Source organism: Carlito syrichta, unplaced genomic scaffold (genome assembly GCF_000164805.1).
Source record: "Carlito syrichta isolate Samal-C Ts95f unplaced genomic scaffold, Tarsius_syrichta-2.0.1 Scaffold302826, whole genome shotgun sequence".
Classification (NCBI taxonomy): domain Eukaryota; kingdom Metazoa; phylum Chordata; class Mammalia; order Primates; family Tarsiidae; genus Carlito; species Carlito syrichta.
The window spans coordinates 1-6074 of NW_007246922.1; the positions used below are offsets into that span (position 1 = coordinate 1).

General features: G+C 39.8%; 1 pseudogene across 1 annotated transcript; it reads right to left on the minus strand.

Annotated features, from left to right (window-relative positions):
- Nucleotides 1-1716: 1716 nt before the first annotated feature.
- Nucleotides 1717-2505, minus strand: LOC103259506 (annotated as a pseudogene). Its single transcript, XR_002481920.1, has one exon. The product of XR_002481920.1 is annotated as a PRELI domain containing protein 3B pseudogene (transcript).
- Nucleotides 2506-6074: the final 3569 nt, after the last annotated feature.

Sequence of the window (6074 nt, forward strand, 5' to 3'; positions counted from 1 at the left end):
GCGTGGGACTGAAGTTCCCGGGCCTGCCCCCAGCGCGGTTGTGGTGGGCTGGGGGATGGGGGTAGCGAAGTGATAGCCTTTTTGGGAACTCACGTTCAGAGAATCTCACCAGTTCACCTATGCCGTCGCCATCTTGCCCCGTCTCCTCATGTTTTTTTTTTTTTTTAATCTATTCTGTCAATCTGTATGTTTTAAGTGGTACATTTAATCCAAGTTAAGAAATTTAATACTAACCAGTTCAAGGTTAATATAGATCAGCAAAGTTTTTTGTTCTTATTATGTTAGTTTGTTATCTTTTTGTATGTGGATTCTTCATGGATTTTTTTTTTCTCTTTGTCTGTTTGCCTTTGTGGTTTAGTGGAGTTTTGTCATGCATTTTTTCTTTCTTCTTTGTTTAATTGTTTTATAAGATCTGTGGGTTTTATACATTTGTGGGTTTTAGGATGGCAAATATCAACCATTTGTTTCTATGTTTGGAACTCTTTGAACTTTTTATGTAGGGCAGTCTAGTGGTGACTGAATCCCTCAGTGTTTGGTTGTCTGAGAAAGACTATTTCTCCTTCATTTATTAAAATTATTCTGGCAGGATATAAAATTTGTGGTGGACAGTATTTTGTTTTTGCTTTTTCTGTAAGCACTCTGAATAGGATCCTAATCTCTTCTGGTTTGTAAGGTTTTTCTGCTGAGACGTTTGCTGTTATTCTATCAGGATTGCCTTTACAGGTGACTAGATTCTTTTCTTTTGCTGATTTTTTTTTTTTCTTTCACATTGACCTTTACATACAAAGACTGTATATTATGTGAAGTCCATTTTGCAATGTACTTTCCTGGCATTCACTGGGTTATTTGTGTCTGGATGTCTGCATCTATTACAAAACTAGAAAAGTCTCAACTGACTATTTTCATAAATAAGTTTTCTAGACTTTTTGCTTTTTCTTCTCCCCTAGGAATACCAATTATTTATACAGTCATTTTATGCAGCATTTTACTTCTAGAAGACTTTGTTTATTCTTTATTATTATATTTTAAATTTTTGCCTGACTGGATTTATTCAAAAGACTTGTCTTTAAGTTCTGAGATCCTCTCTTCTATTTAACCTTGTCTATTATTAAAGCCTTCAACTATATTTTGCAATTCCTTTAATTTTTTTTTTATTTCCCAAAGTTCTGTTCATTTTTTTTTAAGCGATCTCTTTGGCAAATTTCTTGCTCATATCCTGAATTATTTTTCTGATTTACTTGGTTGATTTTCAGATTTCTCTTGGATCTCATTGAGTTTGTTTAAAATTAATATTTTGAATTATTTATTGGCATTTTGAAAATATGATTTTGGTTAGGATCTATTTATAGACAGTTACTTTGTTTGGGGGGGATTCATAATACCCCACTTTTTTACAGTATCAGTATTATTATACTGATTTCTTCATATCTAAAGAAACAGTAATTTTTTTATTTTTTGAGCTTACTTTTATTAAGACAGAACTTTTTTTTTATATGATCCCTTTTATTTAGAAGCCCTGAATCTGTTTTTGATCAAGTAACTTAGCCTTATGTCAGCTTATTAAAAAAAAAACAGCTGCAATGCAAAAGTACCCAAACCCTATGAACCCAAGCGTAGTTGGAGTTGATGTGCTGGTCAGACATATAGATTCCTCTGGAAAGTTGCACAGCCATAGGCTTCTCAGCACAGAGTGGGGACTGCCTTCCATCATGAAGTCTCTCATACCTAAAATAGAGTTGTATTTTTTAAATAACAAATAAATATATTGCCAACTTGGAGAGACCTGGGCACCCAAGGTTGTCTACCGATTTCCATGATCATTTCTCTACAAATGCTGCTGCCGCCATTGGAGTCCTTATGCTTCCTCTTACTGAAGCTGTCAATTCTTCAATCTCAGCATTTAATTTATGTACTACCCATTCCATTGCTTCTCGGCCTTTATTGGCATTTTAAGATATTGTACATGCCATGAGTCCTTCAAGGTAACTACTAAGGCTGACTCCTTTCACAGTGATTATGGCTTCTTGAGTCAAAGTAGTTTTTTCTGGGTCCTGAGGATGTGATTTGTAGATAAGTCTCTCTTCTACTGAAACCATATTTGTAAATGAAATATTAGTAGATTTAAGTTCCATTGTTTTGTCTAGAGGATCAACTACAAAATGTTCTTGCACATACGTTTTGGTTCTTGCTGCACCAATGAGAGACTTCACGATGGAAGGCAGTCCCCACTCTGTGCTGAGAAGCCTATGGCTGTGCAACTTTCCAGAGGAATCTAAATATATGTCCAGCACATCAACTCCAACTACGCTTGGGTTCATAGGGTTTGGGTACTTTTGCATTGCAGCTGTTGTGACAGTTTCCCACGGGTGATCAAAGACATGCTCGGAAGTCCAGATCTTCATGGGGCCGGCGGCCCGCTCAATGACCGGGCAGCGTGAGGGGATGACAAGGCAAAGAGGTGACACCGGCCCCCGCCCTGTCCCCAGCAGCCCGGACGGCCACGCAGCACGCCCAGAACTTTTTTTTTTAATGATGTGACTGTGACGTACATTGAGTAGAGTCATTTGATTTTGCTTCTGGGTGTATTCTGTGGTGTAGACTTTGTATAATTTTCTTGGTTAGAAATAGCCATAGTACTAGTGGTGTCTTTCTCTGTTGCTGATATTTACAGCAGTGCATTGAGTTTGCCAGTAGGCTCAAGTCCTTCTGAGTAACCTGAGTAGCATAGATATTGATGGTAGCAGACATCATGTGACACTTGTTTTCTTCCTAAGCCATGTGAACGTGAGCAGATGTTATTTTTTTTTAGATTAGAAAATATAGCTTATTTAGAAAGTAAATTGAAGAGAGAGAGAATGAGAAGGAGGAGATTCACCTCCCCAAGGAAGGAGAGGGGGCCACAGCCAGGGAACTTGGCCCTGCCATAACTCAAAGGGCACACGACCACGCCGTAGTTTAGCAAGGCAATGGCTTGAGCAGATGTTATAATGGTCTGACTCATTACAGTGTAGGTTGAGCTCCAGGATGGGAGGTGGCACTTGCAGGTGAGAGAGAGCCCTGGTGGTGGCAGTAGGTTAGATGCTTAACCTTTCCTGACCCAAAGAAATACTCAGGTTTCTCAGGCAATGTGTCGAGCCATGGAATGTTTAGTGACACTGCTCCCATGCTCTGCCTCCCAGGTATGCGGGCAAAGCTTGGTAGGGCTGGGCTGGGAAAGCCTGCACTTGCCCCCAGGGTGAGTGCTAGCACTATCTCCCATGAGGGTTGGGGAGCAATCCACAGGCTCCTGGAGAAATGCCTCAGCAAGAAGTGGAGTGACTTCTGCCATGCCAAAGACTCAGTATGGGGGAAGAGGGTGGCTTGGACTCCACAACCCGACAAGTGGTAGTTGGACTTCACCTACATGCTCCTGACCTGGTGGGGCTCCTTCCATTGGCCTGATGCTGGCAGTGAGTATGGACAGTTAACCAAGCCACACACAGTTTAACTCAAGACTGCAAAACTGCCTCAGGCCACGAAATTCACCACTTGGGTCAAAACCATGCCTCTGAAGCTAAACCCCTCGCAGTTTGCTCCCATGAATGGGGATGCATCCAATGCCAGCACCCACAGCTAAAACACATGCTACACACTCATATCTTGGTTCTGGCCACGGGGCCCCTTCCTCACTCGAGACCAGATTGCAAATCCCCAGCCCAAGACTCCAAACCAGTGACTAACACCCATTATGGCTGACTGGTCCTGTGCAGCCCACTATGATCTAGGATCAGAAAGACTCCTTCAACTGGCACCCAGGTATAGGAGTGTATGCGGAGAATTTTCCAGAACCATTTCCTCTCACAGTCTCCCAAACTTGTTCCCAAGTCAGAGTCAAAGCTTGGAAGGATCAAAGAACTCCCTTGTGACCTAGATTGCTCAGCTCCCCTGTGGAATGTGTACTGTGGAGCCATTCACTTTTCCTCTCACACAATAGGGATTCACTTACATTTTTCCATCACACTCCAAAGTTCAGGTTGCTGCCTGAATTTTACAAAAAAAATAGTATCTGAAGTTTTCTTCACATTTATGTCGAATTCCCATGTTCTTTCATGGATACAAGTTCATGGTGTGAACCTCAGAAATATTTTGGACAAGGCATGCTGACAAAGCCTCTATTCTAACATCTTGGTGGGAACAAAGTTATGTGTTTTTAATGACTGAAGGGGACACTAAAACTTGCAAACAGCTGACCATTAGATTATCAGTTTTTCTGTTGTCTTTTCTGTTGTCTCTCCTGGGCATATCACAGAAGCAAACCTATATATTCTGAACGTGTGAATGTAAAAATATGTCAACTTCTTGAGCAGTACTTCAGAAATAATAGAACTCTTCTAATTCTCCTATAGCAGTGGTTCCCAATCTTTTTGGCATTAGGGACCTGTTTTGTGAAAGATAATTTTTCTACAGACCAGGGGCAGGGGGATGGTTTCAGGAGAATTCAAGTGAATTACATGTATTGTGTACTTTATTTCTATTATTACTACGTTGTAATATACAATTAAATAATTGTACAACTCACCATGATGCAGAATCAGTGGGAGCTATCCAGTCCCATCTGGGGGTGATGAGAGAGAGTGATACCTCAGATCATCAGGCATTAAATCAGGCATGGAAGATTCACAGGATAAAACAGAGCACACAATCTAGATCCTTTGCATACACAGTTCACAATAAGGTTTGCCTTCCTATGAGAATCTAATGCTGCCATTGATCTGACAGGAGGTGGAGTTCAGGTGGTAATGAGAGTGATGAAGAGTGGCTGTAAATACAGAGGAAACTTCACTCGCTGGCCTGCGGCTCACTTCCTGCTGTGAAGCCTGGTTTCCAACAGGCTACAGACCACTATTGGCCCAAAGCCAGGGCATTGGGGATCCCTGTGCTATGGCACTTATACATTAAAAATCTTAAAAATTCAATTACTTTTAGACCAAGTACTCATCAAGCTCTGAATTCCTAATCATACACCGTGGTCCTCTAACATTTCTACTTCTCCGCAATAAGGTATATTGTACAATCGAATGCTTTCTAGTGATGTAAAAACAATTTAACTACATAGTCTTGGTTTTTTGATGATAAAACAGCAAAAATGTGCATCTGAACTCTCTTTTAATATTATTTACCCATAGTAAAAAGACTTGAATTAAGTAAATACAGTTGACCCTTGAACAAAATTGTTTTAAATACATGTTTCCATTTGTACTTAATTTTTTTAATGAAAAGCAGATTGAAAATACAATATGTGCAGGATGAGAAACCCATTTATATGGAGAGCCAATTATACATGCATTTCATGGAAAAAATATTTCACATGTAGAGCAGCATTAAATTCTCTAATTTAATTTTTACACTTGGCACCCTGAATCTGCAGAAATATCCTTGTTTATATTAAGAACACATAAAACCTGGACTCCTAAAAAGAACAAATTTTCAGAATACAGGTGGATACTATTCTTCTAATTAAAACCATAGAAAGGAATGACCCTGACTCTGTTTAAATCATAGCTATATATTACAACCAACTTTTCATATTCCTGAGAATGGTGTGAAAAGAAATTTTTGAATGTGCTCTTGTTAATAGTTTTTTTTAAAGATTTTTTTTTTTTTTTTTGATTCTGAGTCTCACTCTGTCACCCAGACTGGAGTGCAGTGGCACACTCACAACCACTTCAGGATCATCCTGCTGGGCTCCAGCGATTCTTCCACCTCAGCCTTCCAAGCAGCCAGAACTACAGACATGCACTACCACGTCCAGTTAATTTTTTTTTAATTGTAGAGACGAGGTCTTGCCAAGTTGCCCGGGCTGGTCTCGACCCACAGGCTCAGGCAATCCATTCGCCTCAACCTCCCAAAGTGCTGGGATTACACGCTAAGCCACCAAGCCTAGTCCTTAATAATTTATATCTTGGCTGTACTCAGGTAAGATTTGGGGGACATAAGAACAAAAAATATATAAGGTTTATTGTCATGGAAGATTCACAGAATAAATTCTATCAGAGTAATATAAACAGATTGTTAAAAGAGGCTATTATTTTGTG